At 38.1% G+C, this 25,385-nt stretch overlaps 1 pseudogene; it reads right to left on the bottom strand.

Moving 5' to 3' along the window:
* Nucleotides 1-24,251: 24,251 nt before the first annotated feature.
* On the bottom strand, nt 24,252-25,170 carry LOC126080166 (olfactory receptor 4A47-like; annotated as a pseudogene).
* Nucleotides 25,171-25,385: the final 215 nt, after the last annotated feature.

The following is a 25,385-nucleotide window of genomic DNA, read 5'->3' as shown; positions in this document are numbered from 1 at the left end:
CCTTCCCTAATTGGACTAAAAACACAGAACCAGCTCCAGCCAAGCATATGTGATCCACGGTCTCCAGCTTTCAAACCTACAGGGAATAAGGTGGCTATTATAATGCAAAGGCATTTCTGATAGGGATCTGACTGTATTTTTTTTTTTAGCGGATTTACTGGAAAGATAAGTTTTCCAGGTCTAATATCTCTGCGTATTCAACAGAGCCCTCACTGACCCACAACAGGGAACTGAGGGCTGAAGCTCCCCCCAGACCACCTAGCCTCCTGCCTTAGGGGTCTAAGGAGGGTGACACCTACCAATCAGTAGAGGTACTTGCATTGGAAGCCTACGGTACAGCTGCAGAGCCCACCCACCAAAGTGCTTTAGGAATAGAGACACACCTACCTCACTGACACTTGAGAGAAGCCTGTCAGCATCCTGCCCCCCCTGGAGTGTGACCCCCTGATGCTACTAGAATCTAGTGCACACAACTATCACCCTTACTTCTCAAGGTGGCTAGGTGATAGGGTGCATCACACACTTGATGACCCAAAATCAGATTCTACTCAAGAATAGTGAATGGACTCAGGCATATATATCTGGTAACAGCCCAAACCAGCTGGTAATAGGTCATAAGTAAGTCAAGGGCTACAACAATCAATACAGCACAATCTAGTAGCCCATCCACGTATATTGAAAGAAAACAGAACAAGATAAGACTCAGTGAGCAAATATAGAATAAATCACCACAATATCTTAGTGATGGCTCGGAGACAGCAGTCGATACCAAACCACATAAAGAAGCAGACCATGACAGCTTCTACAACCCCCCAAACAAAAGAATCAAAATCTTTCCCAAATGAAGATACAATCCTGGAATTATCAGATACAGACTATAAAAAAACTAATTTACAGAATGCTTCAAGACATCAGGGATGACCTCAGAAATGAAATAAGGCAATTTGCAGAAAAAGCCAAGGAACACACTGATAAAACAGTTGAAGAACTCAAAAAGATTATTCAAGAACATAGTGGAAAAATTAATAAGTTGCAAGAATCCATAGAGAGACAGCATTCAGAAATCCAAAAGATTAACAATACAATTACAGAATTAGACAACGCAATAGGAAGTCAGAGGAGCAGACTCGAGCAATTAGAATATAGAGTGGGAAATCTGGAGGACCAGGGAATTAACACCAACATAGCTGAAAAAAAATCAGATAAAAGAATTTAAAAAAATGAAGAAACCCTAAGAATCATGTGAGACTCTATCAAGAAGGATAACTTGCATGTGATTGGAGTCCCAGAACAGGGAGGGAGGACAGAAAACACAGAGAGAATAGTTGAAGATCTGCTGACAGAAAACTTCCCTGACATCATGAAAGACGAAAGGATATCTATCCAAGATGCTCATCGAACCCCATTTAAGATTGATCCAAAAAGAAAAACACCAAGACATATTATCAGCAAACTTGCCAAAACCAAAGATAAAGGGAAAATTTTAAAAGCAGCCAGGGGTAAAAGAAAGGTCTCCTACAAGAGAGAATCAATAAGAATAATTTCAGACTACTCAGCAGAAACCATGCAGGCAAGAAGGCAATGGGGTGACATATACAGAGCACTGAAGGAGAAAAACTGCCAGCCAAGGATCATATATCCAGCAAAACTCTCTCTGAAATATGAAGGCGAAATTAAGATATTTACAGATAAAAGCAAGCTTAGAGAATTTGCAAAAACCAAACCAAAGCTATAAGAAATACTAACGGAAATTGGTCAGAAAACCAATAATATCAGATACCAGCACAACACAAGGTCACAGGACAGAACATCCTGATATCAACTCAAATAGGGAAATCACAAAAACAAATTATGATTAATTAAAAAAAAATGCTCATAACAGGGAATCATTGAAGTGAATATGTAAAAGATCACAATAATCAAAAAGAGGGACTAAATACAGGTGGCATAGAACTGCATATGGAGAGGGATACAAGGCAATATAGGACAATACAAGTTAGGTTTTTATTTAGAAAAATAAGGGTAAATATCAAGGTAACCACAAAGAGGTATAACAACTCCATAATTCAAAATAAAAACCAAGAAAAACGTAACGACTCAGCAAACACGAAGTCAAATACTAGGAAAATGAGGAACACACAATTTACAAAGAAAAACATCTCAGCACAAAAAAGTAAGTGGAAAATTGAAATTGTCAACAACACACAGAAAAAGGCACCAAAATGACAACACTAAACACTTTCTTATCTATAATTACGCTGAATGTAAATGGACTAAATGCACCAATAAAGAGATAGAGAGTCTCAGACTTGATAAAGAAACACGATCCGTCTATATGCTGCCTACAAGAGACACATCTTAGACTTAAAGACACAAACTAAAACTCAAAGGTTGGAAAAAATATATCAAGCAAACAATAAGCAAAAAACAGCAGTAGTAGCAATATTAATTTCTGACAAAATAGACTTTAAACTTAAATCCAGCACAAAGGATAAAGAAGGACACTACATAATGATTAAAGAGACAATTGATCAGGAAGATATAACCATGTTAAATATTTATGCACCCAATGACAGGGCTGCAAGATATGTAAAACAAATTTTAACCGAACTGAAAAGTGAGATAGACACCTCCACAATTATAGTAGGAGACTTCAACACACCACTTTCGGAGAAGGACAGGACATCACATCCAGTAAGAAGCTCAATAGAGACACGACAGACCTAATTACAACAATCAACCAACTTGATCTCATTGACTTATACAGAACTCTCCACCCAACTGCTGCAAAGTCTACTTTTTTTTCTAGTGCACATGGAACATTCTCTAGAATAGACCACATATTAGGTCATAAAACAAACTTTTGCAGAATCCAAAACATCGAAATATTACAAAGCATCTTCTCAGACCACAAGGCCAGAAAAGTGGAAATCAATAACAGAAAAATTAGGGAAAAGAAATCAAATACTTGGAAGCTGAACAAGACCCTCCTGAAAAAAGACTGGGTTATAGAAGACATCAAGGAGGGAATAAGGAAATTCATAGAATGCAACGAGAATGAAAATACTTCCTATCAAAACCTCTGGGACATAGCAAAAGCAGTGCTCAGAGGCCAATTTATATCGATAAATGCACACATACAAAAAGAAGAAAGAGACAAAATCAGAGAACTGTCCCTACAACTTGAACAAATAGAAACTGAGCAACAAAAGAATCCATCAGCCACCAGAAGAAAACAAATAATAAAAATTAGAGCTGAACTAAATGAATTAGAGAACAGAAAAACAATTGAAAGAATTAACAAAGCCAAAAGCTGGTTCTTTGAAAAAATTAACAAAATTGATAAACCATTAGCTAGACTGACTAAAGAAATACAGGAAAGGAAACAAATAACCCGAATAAGAAATGAGATGGGCCAGATCACAACAGACCCAACTGAAATTAAAACAATCATATCAGATTATTAAGAAAAATTGTACTCTAACAAATTTGCAAACCTAGAAGAAATGGATGAATTCCTGGAAAAACACTACCTACCTAAACTAACACAATCAGAAGTAGAACAACTAAACAGACGCATAACAAAAATTACACTCTTTAGAATCTATCCAGAGGAAGTAAGACGGCAGTACATAAGAATATACTTGTGGTATGTTTTTGTTGAATTTTTTATAATGGCATTAAATAATAAATATGACAGAAAGAAAATTTAAGTGGATTCCAATCTATAGAGAAAAAGTTGAACATATCTTGAAAAATTCAATTAAATGGAATACATGCATTTGAAAGAATTAGAACTATGCTGGTATTGTTAGAGAAATTCCCACAAAGTACAGTTGAGCAAGAAATAAATGAAGATAAAACTATCCATAATATAATATATTAGCTAATAAATGTTTGTATGTGATTACATGAGCACAGGAAAAATATGGAGGAAACATATTTGTTGCTGTTATAGACAGGTTACATGTGTGCGGGTGATGTATGTGAAAGAATGAAAATGATGAGAGGGTAGATTCCAAAAATAAGAAAAAGAAAAAGGCACACGTACAAAAAAAAAAAGTCAAAATATTATTGACATTTACCAGCCCTTTAATCTCTTAAAATAATCCTAATGATGATACCAGATGCTCTCTAAGTCTCTGTTGACATTAACTTCAATATCTGGCCTCATAATTCTGCTGACCCCCTCTTTGTAGTATATGGATTGTCCGTGTTTCTAACTAAGGCCAAGTCCTCTGCGTGTGCTTTGGGTTCCATAGTCTTCATCACACTCAAAACAGTGCTCCTGTAATTGTCTCCTCCTTTGGTACATCATTAGTTTTCTTCTACAATTTGCATTACTCCGTCCACATATTTATACAGCATAATATCTCCATTGCTTAAATAATTTATCCACCAACTCCACATCTCTTTCAAACAAGCAACCCAATTCTCTCTTTTCTTCATAAAAAACACCTTCACCTTGCTAAATCTAATGGTTCATTACACTCATTTTCTCACCCAGCCTATTATTTCCATGGATTGAAGTAATAGCTTTCTTGCATAACATCATCTTATGTTCTAAAAAGTCAATCATTCAAATTTTATGGATGGTACATCATTCTCTAAGTTAAAGGATTAACAAACAGTGCTTCGGAACACTACAATTGATCCTACAATGATATTTACAAATATCTGCCCATTAAAATATCCCCCGAAGAGTTATACTTGAATTAGTTTCTAAGAATACCAACGTTAGAGAAAATAAATGTAATATGGATCTTAAAAAAAAAAAAAGAAACAAAACCCAATGCCTTCGAGTCGATTATGACTCATAGCGGCCCTATATATATGGATCTTATAGTATGAAAATATCCAAAACAGCATTACAGAACTGACTTAATATTCATATATTCTATTGATCACAAAGGATCTCCAACATGACTAATTATAAGAATCACATAGAAGAACTTTTAAAAGTCTATGACATTCCCAATCACACTAGCAATGTAGTCTTGCATAACCTAAAGCCTAGTAAAAACACTTAATGTATAATAACACTTCCTGGTTTACCTGCATAATGAGGCAGTCATTCAATCCAAATTTTGGGTTGTGGTGCCTTCTCCCTTGTCTTAAAAGACAATATCTTCATGCACTGATGTCATCTCTGTGAACACAGAGAGTAAGATAGTACACACACCATCTCTGGATCAAGAAACGTTTCCATGTGACCAAATATTTCCTTGCTGCAAGAAGTCTGTCTCATCTCAGACTTTCAGAAAAATGATACCTTTTAAATTGCTGATATTTTCAAGATGGATATCAAAAATGGCCTGCAACCAAAAGAAGTCTGAAACTTGATTGTAAAAACAAATGTGAAACAACTAATATAAGGTTAAAAAAAAAAAGTTCTGTGAAAGAAAAAAAATCATGAATTATTTATCTAAATATTCTACAGTTTGTGTTTTGGAAGTGAAATAGTGAAAAAGCCTTCACAACATTTTGATTCACAATTTGTAATACTGCCCTGACTTCATACAGAATAGTTAAACTTTGGTTTGCCTGAAGGATGAAGAATATCTCATATCCATATTTTGTTATGCTTCGAGTTCATCATTTCAATTCCTGAAAAAGCCAGTAATATAAATACTCATGTAGACAAACACTGTCTGTGGTAAGGGCAAAAATCTGTGGATACTTTACTTTTGAACTATAACATATATTGTTGAGTAATTGAATGGGTGCAACACCAAGGGTGAGCCTACCATAATTAAACTCATTGGGACCTTGATCATAATTCTAAGAGTAGATTCTGCATCTCCACAGATGGCACAAAGATAATCATTCGCATTGAACATGACTTACCTTACCAGGTTCTCAGGGGAGAAAATCAAAAAGAACAATATGAGGACAAATCACCCAAATGGAAGAGTCCATGGTTGGCAGAATTTGAGTATGTAAAAACCACGACCTTCAAAATAGATAGTCCTTTGGGTGTGTAAGTTTAAGCTATGCATTTGCATTTGAACTCACTCCTAGAAGACCACAAAAGTTGATTTCAGAACAAGTTATTGAAAACTTGATTCAAGTACATATAAAGCAGGTTCTCATCTGTTATGATTTTACTTGTGTCCACCAAAAGGTTATGCTGAAGTCCTAACCCCTGAACCTGTGGAAGTAACTATGATTGTAAATATTGTTTATGAAGATGTTATCAGTTAGGTTAACCTGAGGTCATACTACAGAAGGGTGGGTCCCACAGGTGTACTAATAAATGAGGAGAAGGTACACAGAAATAAACAGTTGAAGAATGCCATGTGATGCTGCCAGAAGCTAGGAGAGAGGAGTAGAACAGATTCTCAGTCAAAGCCTCAGAAGGAATCAACATGTCACACTGACTTTGGGACTATCAGCCTTCAGAACTGTGAGACAATAAATTTCTGTTGTTAAAGCCACCTACATTGTAGACTTTTGTTGTGCAGCCACAGGAAACTAATACATCACCATAGCAATAAGAGTCTTGAGTTTGTCTCAGAAAGAGTTTCAGATAGCCAAATTGATAAAATCTGTATTTAACATGGAAAAAATAGTATAAAACATTTAAAGGAATAACTTGAAAATCCATCAGTTCTAAGTCCTTATCATATAGCACTTTCTGAGGAAAATATTACCACCCTGTGTTTCTACACAAAGTTTCAATGAACTGTGTTAGTGTGAGAGGAGGGAATTCTAACACTTGGTAATGTGATAGAGAAGGAAGACTAGTAGATATTGTAGAGTTCTGATTGTCTTCTTCATATTTTGCCCCTTCTAAATCATTCCAAACCAAATCCACTGCTGTCAAGTCAAGTCTGACTCATAACAACCCTGTAGGACAGAGTAGAACTGCCCCCATAGTGTTTTCAAGACATAAATCTTTATGGGAACAGACAGTCACATCTTTCTCCCATGGACAGGTAGCTGAGTTTGAACTGCTGGCCTTTCAGTTAGCAATCAAGTGCTTAAGCACTGGGCCACCAGGGCTCCTTTCTACCTTATTATTAGGTCTTACATTTTCAGGAAAAGCAATAGTTCCTGGCTTAAAAAAATTACATTTCACAGCAACTTTTGATTATTAAGGTGGTCGATAGCATACAAACTAAGTCATTAGGTGAGACTTGCAGGAACTGAGATGATTCAACTGGAAGTGAAAGTCCATTTTGACCTTCCTCCTTGATGCTTCTCTAGATCTCAGACAAGGTGTCCAGAGCTCCAACAGCCATCCTGTGACCATGATCATACCATAAGATTGGAAGTCAAGGGTTCGGCTGGTGAGAGTGCTCAAATTCTGTTTCTCTTTTTCAGGGATGTTTAGGCAATTCAGGACCCTTGGCAGTTTCATATAAGGTTGAGGATTGATTTTTTCCATTTCTGTAAAGAAGACTATAGAAACTTTGAGGGAGATTCCATTGAATTTATAGATTGTTGTAGGCAGTGTTGACATCTTGACAATATTGAGTCTTCTGATACATGAGCATGAAATGTCCTTCTATTTATTTAGATCATCTTTAATTTCTTTTAGTACTGTTCTATAGTTTTCTATATATAAGTCTTTAACTTTCTTTGTTAAAGTTATTCATTGGTATTGTATTCTTTTTTATGCAATTGTAAAGGGGATTCTTTTCTTAATTTCCTTTTCAACATGTTCATTGCTGATGTATTAAAAAAAATGACAGATTTTGTGAGCCCCCAAAATGTTTTCCCTGAGATAATTTTTAAACTTTAAGCCTTAAAGGAAAACTATTACCTGAAGTTTTCTTTGAACCAAAAAAAAAAAAAAAAAAAATCTTATTTTCTTTAGTGAAGTACCTCTGCTTTGAGCATTGTGCTCTTTTAAAGAATTATTTACCACATAGACCATTCTCTAGAACAGACCACGTATTAGGTTGGAAATCAAGCCTTAACAGAATCCAAAATATCGAAATATTACAAAGCATCTTCTCTGACCATACGGCCATAAAAGTAGAAATCAATAACAGAAAAAGCAGGGAAAAGAAATAAAAAACTTTGAAACTGAAAAATACCCTGCTCAAAAAATACTGGGTTATAGAAGAAATTAAAGATGGAATAAAGAAATTCACAGAATCCAGTGAGAACGAAAACACTTCCTATCAGAACCTTTGGGACACAGCTAAAGCAGTGTTAAGAGGTCAATTTATATCAATAAATGCACACATACTAAAAGAAGAAAGGGCCAAAATCAAAGAATTATCCCTACAATTTGAACAAATAGATAGAGAGCCACAAAAGGAACCCTCAGGAGCCAAAAGAAAGCAATAAAAATTAGAGCAGAATTAAATGAAATAGAGAGCAGAAAAACAATTGAAAGACTTAACAAAAATAAAGTATGTTCTTTGAAAAAAAATTAACAAAATTGATCAACCATTGGCCAAACTGACAAAAGAAAACCAGGAGAGGAAGTAAACAACCTGAATAAGAAATGAGATGGATGATATCATAACAGACCCAACTGAGATTAAAAAATCATATCAGATTACTACAAAAAACTGTCCTCTAAAAAATCTGAGAACCCACAAGAAATGGATGAATTTCTAGAAACACACTACCTACTTAAACTAACACAAACAAAGATAGAACAACTAAATAAATCCACAACAAAAGAAGAGATTGAAAAGGTAATTTAAAAACTCCCAACAACAACAACAACAACAAAAAACCTTGCCTTGATGGCTTCACTGCAGAGTTCTACCAAAGTTTCAGAGAAAAGTTAACATCACTACTACTAAAGGTATTTCAGAGCAAAGAAAATGATGAAATACTTCCCAAGCTCATTCTATGAAGCCAGCATATCCCTGATACCAAAAGCAAGTAAAGACACCACAAAAAAAGAAAATTACAGACCTATATCCCTCATGAACTTAGGTGCAAAAGTCCTCAACAAAATTCTACCCAATAGAATTCAACAACATGTCAAAAAAATGTGCTGTCTCAACTCTTTAGGGGGAAAGCAACTAAGAGTATATAATAAGGTGTACAGAAATTTTTGAATGAGAGACTGACTTGACTTGTAAACTTTCACTTAAAGTACAATAAAAATAAAAAAAATTATTTACATGAGATCAAATTGACAATCAGCAACTAAAAAGGTGAGCTTAGAAACAGGCGGCAGAGAACTTACAATAATGGCAGTGGGATAATGTAGAAAAGAATAGTGAGAATGGTAACGCAACTTGAACACTGTATCCCATGTCACTGAATCCTACAAGTGGAAATTGTTGAAATAGTGTATGTTGGCTCTCTACATTTTCACCAAAACGAAAAAAATTAGAAAATAAACTAGCCTGGAAGTTAAGAGCTAATAATAACCAAGCTAAGAAATAAGTGTCTGCAAGCATTTGGGGCAAACTTCAGTCAACCTATTCTCTACTACTTTTACAAGACAGAAAATCAAAACTCTATCATGTCATCTTAGCCTGGGGTATCTAGAGGGGCAAAATCAGCAAAGCATATATATAAAAATACAGAGGGATTTATTTCAGGGAAATGGCTCACACAGTGGTGGAGGCTGGCAAGTCCCAAATCTGTCAGTCAGCCATGAGGCTGGAGGCTTCTTCTGACTCACATGGTTGCAGGGGCTGAAAAACCCAAAATCAGCAGGCCAGAAGACAGGCCTCATGTCCCAAGAACCAGAAGTCAGAGAATGATAAGTCAGAGGCAGGATTAAGAGAGGGAGAGCTTTGCTAGAACATCCTATATATTGGATGAAGTCCACACACTCAAGGAAACTCCATATTCAACTGCTTGGCTGCTCACAACAGATCACATCATGGACAATAATATCTGCTGAATCACTGAGAATCATGGCTTAGCAAAGTGGGCACTTAACCTTAACCATCACAGTCCACTCCTTGACAACTTGGCAACAGTGCATATCTCCTTAAACTATGCATAATCTCTAATCAAAAACAGTTATGAAGCCATATTACACCTGACATGATACAGCTAACATGTGTACAACTGAAAATGCACTAGCCCTGATTACATCTTCTGTTTTGTAAGTAATCAAATAAGGGAGGGAAGAAAACAAAGATACTTGCTAGAGAGAGAGAAGAGAGAGAGCTCTGCTGGCACAGTGGTCAAGAAATTGGCTGGTAACTAAAACTAAGCAGTTCCAATCCACCAGCCACTCCTTGGAAACCCTACAGGGGCAGTTCTTCTCTGTCCTAAGGGGTCTCCATGAGTCAGAATCAACTCGATGGCAACAGGAGGTTATGTGTGTGTGTGTGTGTATATATATATATACTATATATATATATATATATACATGAACACATACACATATAACAAAACAATTACAGTCCTTGTTTCTGCAACTGGTCACATGTCATAACTAGCATTTAGAACTACTTTCTTCCACCATGTATTCCATAATCTCTTTGCCCTCAGCAAGTTTTGGTCTCTGCTGGTTGTGGTTCTTTGCCTGTTGGGGTGACCCAAACCTTCCTTCCCGAAGGGTCTGGGCCATAAGTAGTCATGTCGGAATTGGGTTGCTGTAGATTTCCATTAACTTTCATCACAGTGCATGGTAGTACTAAGACATGCCCTAAGGAATATCTCCTGTATTTCAGACATACTATTCTTTATCTCCATTTTGCAATATCAATACAATTTCCTCTTGGTAATCAGGACCATTCACAGCAGCCAATACGGTAACTCTCTTCTTTGCCTGTTGATTCAGAGGCATGAGGAGCCCAAATTGGCCAGGCAGTATCCTTAACTTTCAGTTCATTGGAATCAATGTTGTGTCTTCAGATGGGGTCATTCCTCCTTTGGGACTAAGACCTCTAGATTTGCATAGCATACCCAAGGGTCATAAAAATGGAAAGCAAAAATTTTGCAAGTAGGTCACTAGAGGTAATAGTGAGGGAAGCTACTCCCGTTTCCACCCCTGGATTTCTGGACCTGTGGATTCTGCCTGTGGGAGAAATAGCAGAAAATAGAGTATGCTGATTTAGATTGTACACACCCTCCTGGAGAACATTGCCCCAACCCTACAAAGTATTGCCACCTAGCTAGTATCATGAGTGTGTCTTTAGAAGACCATTCCATCATCCTATCATTCCAGCTATTTCAGGATGATGGGAAACATGGTCACGCCAGTGCATTCCCTGAGATGGGCCCACTGCCACACTTTATTTTTTGTGAAGTGAGTCCCCTGGTCTGAGGTGATGCTGTGTGGGATACCATGACAGTAGATAAGGCATTCTGTAAGGCCATGGACAGTAATTTTGACAGAGAAAGCAAATGTGTAATTTGGTAACTGTGTGCAGAGAAGGCAAATCTGTATCCAGAGTAAGTGTCTATCCCAGTAAGGACAAAACACTGCCCATTTCATGATGGGAATTGTCCAGTTTAACCAACTGCCACCAGGTTGCTGGCTGATCGCCTCAAGGAATGATGCCATTTCAGGGACTTGGTTTTGGTCTCTGCTGCTGGTAGATTGGGCACTCAGCAGCGGCTCTAGACAAGTCAGCCTTGGTAAGTGGAAGTCCAGATTTGATTCTCAGTTCATTACCCTGGCCTGACTTTATACACCATAGTTGAACTTTGGTGTGCCTGAAGGTTGGAGAATAACTTCATGTCCATTTTTTGTTATGCTTTGAATCCATCTTTTCAATTCTTGAAAAAGCCAGTCACGTAAATACTCATATAGACAAACATGCTCTGTGGTAAGGGCAAAAGTCTAAGGACACTTTATTTACACTTGAACTACAACACATATTCTTGAGTTATTCATTGGGTGCAACACCAAGTGTGGCCTACCGTATTTAAACTCATCTGGACTTTAATCATAATTCTAAGAGTAGATTCTGCAACTCCAGGTCCTGGGGGGAAAATCGCAAAAGAATAAACTGAGTTCAAGTCACCCAAAAGGAAGAGTCCATGGTTGGCAGAATTTACATATATAAAAATCATCACCTTCATAATAATTTTTTTTTTCTTCACAATAGGCAGTCCTATTGGATGTGTAAGTTTAAGCTAAAACTTTGGAGATGACATCTGAACTCACTCCTAGAGGACCATGAAAGTTGATCTCAGAACAAGTCATTGAAAACTTGTTTCAAATGCATTTAAAGCAGAGCTCTCACCTGTTACGGATTCTGTTGTGTCCCTCAAAGTGATACGGTGAGGTCCTAACCCCTGTACCTGTGAATGTGACTCTCTTTGAAAATAGGGCCCATGAAGATGTTGTCAATTAAGTTAACATTAGGTCATACTAGAGAAGTGTGGGTCCCACTCTGTTCCTGGAAATGAGGAGAAGATACACAGGGACAGACAGAAATGAAGGATTCCATGTGATACTACAGTTGCAAGCCCAGGAATGCCTGGAGGTACCAGGAACTGGGAGAGAGGAGTAGAACTAAAGTTCAATCAAAGTCTCAGAAATAATTAACAAGTCACTCTGATGAACATTCTCAGCCTTCAGAACTGTGAGACAATAATTTTTGTTGTTTAAACCCACCAACTTTGTAGTGTGGCATTCTTAGGATACTACATCCCACTGGCGGTAAAAGTCTTGAATTTCTCCCAGAAAGAGCTTCAGGCAGGCAAACTGGCAAAATTTGTATTGAACAAGAAAAAAAAAAGTATAAAACATTTAAATGGATAACTTGAAAATCCATCAGTTCCAAGTCCTTATCATACAGCCCTTTCTGAGGAAAATAGTACCACCCTTTGTTTCTAATTTTTTAGTTTTTTTTTTTTGTTTCTACACAAAGGTTCAGTGAACTGTGTTGGTGTGAGAGGAGGAAATTCCAGCACTTGGAATTGTGCATAAAGAGAAGGAAGACTAATAGAAATTGTAGAGTTCTGGTTCTTTTCTTTACATTTTCTCCCTTTACACCTCTACTATACAAACCAAATAGACTGTCATTGAGTTGATTCCAACTCATAGAGACCCTGTAGTACAGAATAGAACTGCCCTACGGGGTTTCCAAAACATAAATCTTTATGGAAGCAGACTGTCACATCTTTCTCCCTTGGAAAGGCAGGTGGGCTCAAACCACCAGCTTTTCAGCTTTCAAATTCTAAAGCACTGCCCCACCCGGACTCCTTTCTACCTAATTGTTAGACCTTATATTTTCAAGGAAAGCAATAGTCTTGGATTTAAAAAATGTGTTTCACCTAGTCTTTTGATAATTAAGATGGTCAGTAACATACAAGTGAAGTCATTAATTTTGAATTGCAGGAAGTGAGATGATCCAAGTGGAAGTCAAATTCCCTTTTGCCCTTCCTCCTTGCTGCTTCTCTAGATCTCAGACAAGTTGTCCAGAGCTCCAACAGCCATCCTGTGACCAAGATCATACCACAAGAATAGAAGTCAAGAGATTAGGAGGTGAGAGTCCTCTTCTGCTTCCCTCCCCCCAACATGTCTTAAACTTGGGGCCCTTGCTGGATATACGTACACTTGAGGAATGATTTTGCATTCCTATAAAGAAAGCTATTGGAATTTTGAGGAGGATTGCATTGAATTTATAGATTGTTGTTGGTAGTATGGACATTTTGACAATACTTAGTCTTCCAATCCATGAGCATGGAATCCCCCTCCATTTATTTGGGTCATCTTTAATTTCTTTTGGAAACCCTGGTGATGTAGTTGTTAAGAGTTCAGCTGTTAACCAAAAGGTCTGCAGTTCGAATCCACCGAAACCAAACAATAAGCAAACCTGTTGCTGTTGAGTCGATTTTGACTCATAGCAACCCTATAAGACAGTGTAGAACTACCCCATATTGTTTCCAAGGACCATCCGGTGGATTCAAACTGCAGCAGCCAAACTCAACCACTGTGCTACCAGGGTCTCCTCAAATCCATCAGGCACTCCTTAATTTCTTTTAGTACTATTTTATAGTTTCCTGTGTACAAGTCTTTCACTTCCTTTGCTAAAGTTATTCCTGGTTATTTTATTCCTTTAGATGTTATTGTAAAGGGATTTCTTTAACTTCCTTTGTAGCTTGTTAAGAGCTGATGTATGAAAATCTGTTTTTTGTGAAACTTTTATCTTGAAATAATCTTTAAACTTTAAAGCTTAAACCAAACCTATACACTGCAGTCTTCTTTGAAACAAACAAAAAAGCTTATTTGAATTAGTAAAGTACCTCTGCTTTGAGCATTGTGCTTTTTTAAAGAATTATCTATGTGAGATCCAATTAACAATCAGTAACTCAAAATGCTGTATGGGTAACTTAGGCAGTAGTAAGTTTAGGATAATGGTAGTAGGACAATGTGGAAAAGGATAGTAAGAAATGGTACTTGAATGTTTCCCATGTCACTGAACTGCACATTTAGAAATTGTTGAAATGGTGTATTTTGGCTCTGCATACTTTCACCAAAAAAAAATTAAAGAAATAAAATAACCTGGAAGTTAAGAGCTTATAATTACTGAGTAGAAGGAATCAGTGTCTACAAGCATTTGAGACCAACTTCACTCAACCGACTTTGTATTTCTTTTACAGAACAGAAAATCAAAATTCTCCCTTGTCTTAAGGTGGGTTCTCTGAAGGAGCAAAACCAGAGGTTTATTTCAAGTAAACAGCCAAAACAGTTGTGGAAGCTGGCTAGTCCCAAATTGGTCAGTCAGACACCAGGCTGGCAGTTTCTCCTGATGCACATGGTTGCAGTGACTGATGAACCTAGAATGGACTGGTCAAAATGGCAGGCAGCTGGATCGGTGCAGGAGCTGGCAAATTCCAACATCTGCAGGTCAGATGACAGACTGCTGTCTCACATCCCAAGAACTGGAGGTCAGAGGATGACAAGTCAAATAGAGGATCGAGAGGGAGCAAACTTTGCAAAAACATCTGTATATATTGGATGCAAGCCACACCCTTAAGAAAACTCCCTTTTCAATGGGTTGGCTGCCCACAACAGGTCTCATCACAGACCGTGATTACATCATATCTGCCAAACCACTGAGAATCATGGCCTGGCAAACTCGACACCTAGCCTTAACCATCACAGTACACCCTTTGTCAACTTGTCACCTGTAAATCCTTAAATCATATGTAATCTCTAAATAAAGAAAATTATAAAGTTATATTGCACCTAACATGATACAACTAACATGTGTACAACCAAAATTGCAGTAGCCCTGATGACATCTTATATTTTATAATAAGTAATGGAATAAGTGAGGGAAGACAAAAAAAATTTGCTATATGTGTATATATATATACAAACACACACACACACATACGTATACATACACACATACACATATAACAAAACAAGGAAGAAATGCTAAAAACAATTACAGTCCTCATTTCTGCAACTGGTCATGTGGCCATAGCTGGTATTTAGAAAGAACAACCGTCTTCAACCACCCATTCCATATTCCCTCTTCTCTCAGCAAGCACCTCAGTTGGTTGTGGTTCTTTGCCTGGTGGGGTGATGCAAATCTTTCCTTCCTGAAGAGTCTGGGCCGTTAATAGTCATGTTAGAATTGGGTTGCTGTAGTTTTCCATTAAATTTCATTATAGGGCATAGTAGTACTAAGAGACGTCCTAAGGGATGTCCTGCATTCCAGACGTACTCTTCTTTATCTCCATCATGTAATACCAATCCAATTTCCTCTTGGTAATCAGAATCAATCATACCAGCCAATATGGTAAATCCCTTCTTTGCTTGTTGATGCAGAAGAATGAGGAGCTCAAAGTGGCCAAGTAGCATTCTTATTTTCCAGTTCAATGGAATCAATGTTGTGCCCAAGGTGGGAGTGTCCCTCACTTTGGAACTAAGACCTCTAGGCTCACTGATCATAGGACTTCAAGGACAGGAAGCAAAAATTTTTCAATTGGGTCACCAGGGTAATAGTGAGTCGTGCCATTCCCATTTCCACTCTTTGATTCCAGTACCCATGAATCCTGGCTATATACACAGCCTCCTGGAGAACATTGCCCCAACCCTCCAAGTAACTGACACCTAGCTGGCACTGTAATTGTGTCTTTAGAATGCCATTCCATCATTCTATCAAGCCAACTGCTTCAGGATGATGGGGGGAACTTGGTAAGACCAGTGAATTCCATAAGCATGAGCCCTTTGCCACAAATCATATGCTGTGAAATGAGTCCTTTGAACTGAGTAGATGTTGTGTGGGATACCATGACTGGTAAGTCCATGGACAGTGATTTTGGCAGAAGCATTGTGTGCAAAGAAGGTAAACCATATCCAGAGTAAGTGTCTATCCCAGAAAGAACAAAATGCTGCCCTTTCCATAATGGAGGTGGTCCAATTTAATCAACTTGCCACCAGGTTGCTGTCTGATATCCTCAAGGAGTGGTGCTGTATCAGGGACTCAGTGTTAGTCTCTGCTGCTGGCAGACTAAGTACTCAGCAGTGGCTGTAGCCACGTGGGCTTTGGTGAGTTAAAGTTCGTGTTGCTGAGCCCATGCATAACCTCCATCCCTGCCACCATGGCCACTTTGTTCATGAGCGCATTGGGCAATGACGGGAGTTACTATGGAAAGAGGATGACTGTTTTTCACAGAACCTGTCGTTTTATCTAATTGATTGTTAAAATTCTCTTCTACTGATGCCACATTTTGGTGAGCATTCCCATGAGACACAAATACTTCATCTTTTTGGCCCACTCAGGGAGTTCTATCCACATATCTTTTCATCATACCTCCATGTCACCAATTTTCCAATCATGTTCCTTCCAACTCCCTGATCATCCAGCCAAACCATTGGCCACAGCCCATGAGTCAGGATACAGTTGCATGTTTGGCCATTTCTCCTTCTAAGACAAGTGAACAACCAGGTGCACTGCTCAAAGTTCTGCCAGCTGGGGTAATTTCCTTCACCATTGTCCTTCAGAGAGTTCTCAGAAAGGGGCTTTGGTGCTGTCACTGTCTACTTTTGTGTGGTGCCTGCATATCACACAGAATCATCAGTAAACCCAGTACAAGCGTTCTCTTCCTCAGTAAGCTGATAGTAAGGAACTCCACATGAGGGAGTGCAAACTGGGAGAAAGCAGGTAGTGTGACAGGAGTGGAGATCATGGGCATTTGGGCCACTTCCTCATGCAACTTACTTGTGCCTTCAGGTCCTGCTCAGGCCTGATCTCCTATATACCACTTCCATTTAATGATGGAGTGATGCTCTGCACTCCACACTTCCAACTTTACTACTGTATTAATCAGACAACACCCAGTTCATGGTGGGCAGCTCAGACTGCATGGTGACTTGGTGGCCCATGGTTAAGTGTTCAGTCTTTACTAAGGCTGAGTACCAGGCATCACTTCTACCAACAGACCAGCCATCTTAATCCGTCTGAAGAGATTACTGCATCTTGGTCTGCTAAACCACCCACACAAATAAAACCACTATCCCTTTTACCCCCATCTGATGAGATTAGCCCAGCTGTGCCTGAAGAGTATTTGTCTGAGATATCACTTGGGGCAGGGCTAGGGGCATTCATCGCCTAGGGCATCACCTGAGGCAGATGCCTTAAAAGACATCGCTGAATTTCCCCAGGACTCACCCCTACTCCCCATTTTTGTTTCTAGACCTATAACTAGACTTAAGTCCCAGCAAGCCCTAAGAGATGAATTACGAAGTGTGACCCAGGAGGAGGTATGCTACACTTCAAATGAACTACTTGATTTTTATAATATATACAAATAGAAACCTGGGAAATATGTGTGGGATGGCTATTAAGTGTGTGGGATAATGGTGCAAGGAATATAAAGTTATTATGAGTCTGAGTTTATCGATATGGCCCCAATAAGCACAGATTCTTCATTCAGTGTTTTAGCTTGAGAGGTTAGAAAAGGATCTAATGGTTTATTTGGTTGATTCACTAAAGCATGGTTTAAGCAGTGGCCTGTACTAAAACAAGTTTAAATGCCCTATCTGCCCTGGTATACTGTAGAAAGTTTCCAAACACTTAAGGAAATCAGCATATCAGAGTAGATTTATCAGGTTGTACCCACAGACCCACCCATACAGTGCCCAGACGACACACCTTTTACCACAACTGTAAGGAAAAAATTTATGAAGACCCAGCATCCTTAAGGATTACTGAAATTGCTATTTTATGTAAGTCAGGTCTGACAGTGGGAACTGCCCTAACTGAATTAACTCTTCCATTAACCAGTTATTTTCTGATACGGGTTGTTGATTTTTTTTTTTTGATACCATGTGTTTTCATTAATGTAAGCATGCTGAATCCTTGAGTGCTTCTGAATTTTTGATAACATCAATTTTTTTTTTCTTGCCTCATCCCACAAGCCTACTCTTACAGTCTCAAGGGACATAAATTGTGCCACTAATTCTACCCCCAGAGTCTATTGGTACATATGTGTAGCAAACAAAAATTTTCAAAATTTCTGTGTTTCCTGTCAAAAAATTCAGGCACTTTATACAATACCGTATAAAAACAGTAAATAGTCTCAGCAGACCCATAACAAGCAAAGAGATCCAATAAGTGATCAAAAACCTCTTAGCCAAAAAAAAAAACAAAAAACAAAAAAACGGCTTAACCAGAAGGCTTCACTGGGGAATTCTGATGAACATTTGGAGAAGAACTGAAGCCAATACTGTTTAAACACTTTCAGAAGACAATGAAAGAAGGAATATTCTCTAATATTTTCTATGATGCAAACATAATTCTGATATCCAAACCAGACAAAAACACCACAAGAAAACGACAGGCCAATATCTCTCGTGAATATAGATGTACAAATTCTTCTTCTTTTTTTTTTCTTTTCTTTAGCCAGCATTTGCATAAGAAAGCCATAATCCAAGTGCTCAGATAACTTTGGAAATTATTATATAAACAGATACAGATAGATAGCCTGGTGGTATAGTGGTTAATGTCAGCAGTTCAAATCTACCAGGCACTCCTTGGAAACTCTACTGGGCAGTTCTACTCTATCCTATAGGGCCGCTATGAGTCGGAATCAACTCAATGGCAATGGGTTTTTGTTTTGTTTTGGTATGCAGATGGAGACACTGGCAGAAGCATAATATTGCCACCTGGTGATTAGGCAGTGGGATTCAAAAAGTCCCTGATACAGTGGTGACACACATACTATTTGAAAGACAACTAGTGGAAGGTCACTGGATTTTCATAGAGACACAAGGAAATGACATTGTGAGTGCCCTTTATGTCATGGGTGATGTCAGAGGGTCCATTCACTAAAAGACTGGAAAGCATAACAAAACTCCTTAATAAAAAAAAGTAGTACATACAGACATATGGCAAGGGATGCAGCTCACAGAAAGCATATCCTATTCATAAGCATAACTTTCAGAACAAAATGGAATCTCTGTCAAGATTTCTATTTCTGTTGTTGAGTAATATGAATGCAATATTTACTTCCTGCTAATGGAAAACAAGATACTTTATTTCCAAAGGGAAGTTCTCAAATAGAAGGGTGTGATTCAATACAGAAATCTGCTGAAATTCTCCCTCTGAATGGTACAACCTTAGTCAAAGAAGCAAAGTTAATTCTACCCAAGGGCCGGATGTATGATCAGCATATTTAGCGTGCACGGAGCCCTTGGTTCTCGCAGTCAGAGCAATGTCTGGCTATTTACACAATAATGGGTTGTGGATAATACCCTCACCATTTGGTCAGGCAAACAATCCCTTGAGGAATGGACAATCAAGAAATGCTGTTACGGAAGTGGTCACATGGATATGCAAGATGAATGATATAAAATTATGCATAGATTAACAACATATCCCATTAAAGCAACCAAAGTCACTAGTGTGATGGGACTCAATGCTGAATAAGAACAGCGGGAACGCTCCTGATATAGATTCCAGGAAGTTTCCTCAGTGTCAAGGACCAACACAGGTTGTTGTTGTTAACTGCCTTCAAGTCATTTCAGTCAATAGTGACCCCATTCACAACAGAAGGAAACAGTGCCGGGTCCCGTGCCATCCTCACAATCATTGTCATGCTTGAGCCTGTTCTTGTAGCCAATGTATCAGTCCATCTCGCTGAGGGTCTTCACCTCTTTTGCTGATCATCTGCTTTGCCAAGTGTTATGTCCCTTTCCAGGGACTGGTCCCTCCTGATAATACGTCCACAGTTTGTGAGACTAAGTCTTGCTGTCCTTGCTTCTAATGAGCATTCTGGCTGTACTTCTTCAGAGACAGATTTGTTCATTCTTCTGGTAGTCCATGGTGTATATTCAATATTCTTTGACAACACCATGATTCAAAGAAGTCAATTCTTCTTCAGTCTTCCTTATTCACTGTCCAGCTTTCACAAGTATATGAAGCAATTGAAAACACCATGGCTTCAGTCAGGCCCACCTTAGTATTTAAAGTGACATCTTTGCTTTGTAACAGTCTAAAGAGATCTTTTGGAGCAGATTTGCCCAGTGCAATGAGTCATTTGATTTCCTGACTGCTGCTTCCGTGGGAGTTGATTATGGATCCAAGTAAAATGAAATCCTTGACAACTTCAATCTTTTCTCAGTTTATCATGATGTGGCTTATTTGTCCATTTGTGAGGATTTTTGTTTCCTTTATGTTGAGGTGTAACCCATACTGAAGGCTGTGGTCTTTGATCTTCATCAGTAAGTGCTTCAAGGCCTCTTCACTTTCAGCAAAGAAGATTGTGTCATCTGCATAAGGCAGGTTGTTAATGAGTCTTCCTCCAATTCTAAAGCCCTGTTCTTCTTCACATAGTCCAGCTTCTCTAATTCTTTGCTCAACATACAGATTGAATAAGTATAGTAAAATGATACAACTCTGATGCACACCTTTCCTGACTTTAAATCACACGGTATCCCCTTGTTCTGTTCAAACAACTGCCTCTTGGTCTAAGTTCAGGTTCCTCAAGACACAATTAAGTGTACTGGAATTCCAAACTTTGCAACACTATCCATAACTTGCTATGATCTACACAGTTGAATGCCTTTGCATAGTCAATAAAACACATGTAAACATCTTTCTGGTGTTCTCTGTTTTCAGTCACAATTCACCTGACATCAGCAATGATATCCTTGGTTCCATTTCCTCTTCTGAATCTGGCTTGAATTTCTGACAGTTCCCTGTAGATGTACTGTTCCAACCACTTTTGAAAGACTGTCAGCAAAATTTTACTTATGTGTGATATTAATGAAATTGTTCAATAATTTCCACATTCTTTTGAATCACCTTTCTTTGGACTGGGTACAAATATAGATTTCTTCCAGTCAGTTGGTCAAGTAGCTGTCTTCCAAATTTCTTGGCATAGATGAGTGAGCACTTCCAGCATTACATCTCTTTGTTGAAACATCTCAATTGGTATTTTGTCAATTCCTGCAACGTTGTTTTTTGCCAATTCTTTCAGTGGAGCTTGAGCCTTCCCTTCCGTACCATTGGTTCTTGATCATAGATCACCTCCTAAATGGTTGAAGATTGACTGATTATTTTTGGTACAGTGACCCTGTGTATTCCTTCCATCCATTTTTTAGGCTCCCTGCATCATTGCAAAAAACCATTAGCTACAATTCCTGGTGGCTTAAAATGAGCTTTTTCTCAAATATATATATATATTTCTTAAACAGGTTTTTAATTCCACTTTGTGACTCAGCCTGTAATCCAAATCACAACTGAAAACATTAGCAAGCTATTCAAATAAGACATTGCATATCAATTAATCCTCCAAAATTACATTTCATTGAACCAAGCCAAAAATTTTTCCATAACCAAAATCCAAATCCATCACCATCAAGTCAATTTCAAGCTACTTGAATAGCTTGCTAATGTTTTCATGGCAATCCCATGAGTGCTATGAAGAAGAAGTGACACATAGCATTTTATTGGTTTGTCTTTGGCTGTAATCTTTATAGAAACAGATCACAAGGCCTTTCTTCCCCAATGCCCATGGAAGGGTTGGAACTGCCAACCTTTAGGTTAGTAGTCAAGCACAAAATCCTTGCATCACCCAGGAATGGAATAGAGATGTATGGGCAGTTATATACAGATCTGTGTCTGGTTGGATACAGACTTATGTATGGTTGAATACAGTTCCTTGTAAGGTCATATAAAGAGCTATGTGTGGTTGAACATAGGCCATTCGTGATCAGACACATGCCAGAAGTATGGTAAGATATAGCATCATGTATAAATGGATACAAACCTGTGTATAGTCAAATAGTCATATGGGTACTCAGATACAGACCCATATGTGGTCAGAAACGGATCCAATATGGTCTGGTGCAGATGAAGGTGTGTGATTTGACCCAGACCCATGAGTGACTGGATACAGATACGTGTGTGTGTTGAATACAGACCTATGCATCATCTATATGTAGTCAGGTACAGAAGATCTGCATGTGGTTGTATACAAACCCACGTGTCTAATATACACACACTTGTGTGATCAGATAAAGGACCATATGGGGTAGAATACAACATAGTGTTGTAACATAAAGACCCATATGATTAAGTGGAGACGTTTGTATGGCTGGAGTTACACCAGTGTCTTAGGCTGGGTTCTTTAGATAAACAAAACCAGTAAAGCATATAAATATATATATAGACATTTATATCAAGGAAATAGCTTACATGGTTGTAGAGGATGGAACACCCCAAGTCCATGGGTCAGGCTTCTCCCGACGCATGTAGCCAAGATTGGCAGGTTGGAGAGCAGGGCTCTTGTTCACAGGCTGTGAAGATCAAGGAATCCCAAAGATAGGCAGGCAAGACCTCGGGTAAGCTGCTAGCTCAAGTCCCAAGAATAGGAGATCAGTTGAACAGGAGCCAGCTGCAGGATCCAGAATGAGCCAAAACCCACAAGCCTTGCCAGGATATCCACTTATAGTCAATGCAGGCCCCACATACAAGGAAGTTCCCTTTCAACTGACTGGCTACTCAGAGCAGATCCCATCATAGAGTGATCACATAATATCAAATGTCATCATGGGAGTGATCACACCATCATACAACTAGCAAATCACTGAGGATCGTGGCCATCCAAGTTGACATACAACAGTAACCATTACAACTAATATGTGGTCAAATATAAATCTTTGTACAGAAAAATACACCCTTGTTTGTGGCAAGACACCCACCAAATCAAACCCATTACCGATGAGTCAATTCCGATTCATAGCAACAGTATAGGACAGAGCAGAACTTCTCCATAGGATCTCCAAGGCTATAAATCTTTATGGAAGTAGACTGTCACATCTGGCTTCCATGGAGTGTCTAGTGGGTTTGAACTACCAATCTCTCAATTAGAAGTTGAGCACTCAAGGAAGAGATGTGAGACAGAAACAATACGGTCAGCATCTTTCTTGAAAATGAAATCATGCAAAATAATCCAGTGAAAAGTTCCAGGCTATATATATATATATATATATATGAAAGACAGGGTTTAAGTCCCTATTAGAAGACCATGATGTACTATAAGCAAGAAGATGAAATATTGAAAAATAACAAAGCCATCATCAGATATTTTAAATGATCTTGGAAGATGAATACATGATTTTTATGAAAATATAACACCAAAGAAAGCTGCTCTGCTTGAGGAGACAAAATGATTTCCCAATTGGGAAAATAAGTAAGATTTAGTCATTTTTCTGTCTACTTGCTTTTTTCTTCCAGATTGCTTTTATGTATTTAGCAAACATGATTAATTTAGAACTCTGAAACATCCTTTCTTGTAAACCTTAACATGCTAAGCAACATAAGCAAAGCTACAGATATAAAATATCTTACAAACATAAAAATATGTACTTCTAATGTTGACATGAGCTATCTCCATATGGGGTGCTATGAATCATATTTTCATGTCTTATTTTGAATTGTATTATTTTGAAATCTGCAGTGAACACTATTAATTGTAAAAAAGGATTAGATTTACTTAAGAAAGAGACATTAGAAAATCTTCCATCAACTAAAATAAATTTCTGGTATTAAAAGTAGCATAAGTCATAACATAGATATAAATCTATAGACTCGACAGAACTATTCTACACCAAAAAAGAACATATATTTTCCTATGAAATGAAAATCTTATGAATATATTTTGAATAAAATGTATCATTGGAAATATCCAAATAAATATTTTTCATCATGCACAAATTATTTAATGTGAGGAATTATTTACCCAAATTAAAAAATTACACACAGTTTTCTAGAATCAATTCAATGGCAATGGATTTAAATTTTTGTTGTGTTGTTGTTGTCGTTTTGTATTGTTTTGTTTTCCAGGAAGGAACAATTCTTTATTGAAAGTAGGTGATACATTTGCCTCTCGCGTCATATTCTTCTTCTGGTCCAAAGCTTCTTCAATGCATTTTTCATCTCTGCATTTCTCAAAGTATAGATTAAGGGGTTCAACATAGGGGTGAAAACAGTGTAAAACACAGCCAAAAATTTATCAACAGGTAGGGTGAAAGGAGGTCTCACATACAAGAAAATACAAGGGACAAAAAACAGGACTACCACCGTGATGTGGGAACCACAGGTAGATAAAGCTTTGTGCCTCCCTTCCTGACTAAGGTTCTTCAGGGAGTGAAGAATGACTCCATGGGAGAAGAGTAACAGCATAAAGATGACCACACTTATTGTGCCATCACTGGCAATCACAGTGAAACCAATGACATAGGAGTCAGTGCAGGCAAGTTTCAATAAAGGGTGCATGTCACAGAAGATGTGGTCAATGACATTGGGGCCACAGAAGGGAAGGGTGTAAACACAGAGAAGATGAGCAACAGCATGCACAAAACCTCCAAAATAAGCCACCAGCAGCAGCAGAACACGTACCCGTTGGTTTGTGATGGTCATATAATTGCAGGGGTTTGCAGATAGCCACGTAGCGGTCATGAGCCATGACCACCAGAAGTAAAATCTCAGAACCACCAAATAAGTGTCCTATAAAAAGCTGAGTCATGCAAGCTTGAAACGAAATGATTTTCTTCTCATAGAGTAAGTTTGTAATCATATTTGGGGTAACCGTAGTAGAATAAACAGCATCCATAAACGATAAGTAGCCAAGAAAGAAGTACATAGGGGCATCCAGGGTAGGGCTGATCACCACAGTCAAGACAATAAGTAAGTTACCCACAATTGTCACAATGTAGATCGGCAAAAATGCAACAAATAATATTTTCTGACCCTGAAGACTCTGGGTGAGCCCCAAGAGAACAAACTCAGTCACATTGTTCCTTTGCTCCATATGATCTCCTGTGTTTCCTTATTTCAGAGTTCTGAAAAAAGTTACCTGTAAATATAATGACTAGTGATGTTTCGAAGTCTCCAGATAATTCATTTAATCATTAAACAAGTTGGCATTTATGATTTATTATGTTTCAGCACTGTACACTATTCTAAGAATACATTTCTGATCAAACATGGTCCAAAACCTCAGTGAACTTATCGAATGATTGAGAG

This window comes from Elephas maximus, chromosome 7 (assembly GCF_024166365.1).
Source record: "Elephas maximus indicus isolate mEleMax1 chromosome 7, mEleMax1 primary haplotype, whole genome shotgun sequence".
In the NCBI taxonomy this organism is placed as follows: domain Eukaryota; kingdom Metazoa; phylum Chordata; class Mammalia; order Proboscidea; family Elephantidae; genus Elephas; species Elephas maximus.
This window is presented reverse-complemented; position numbering and strand designations above follow the sequence as displayed.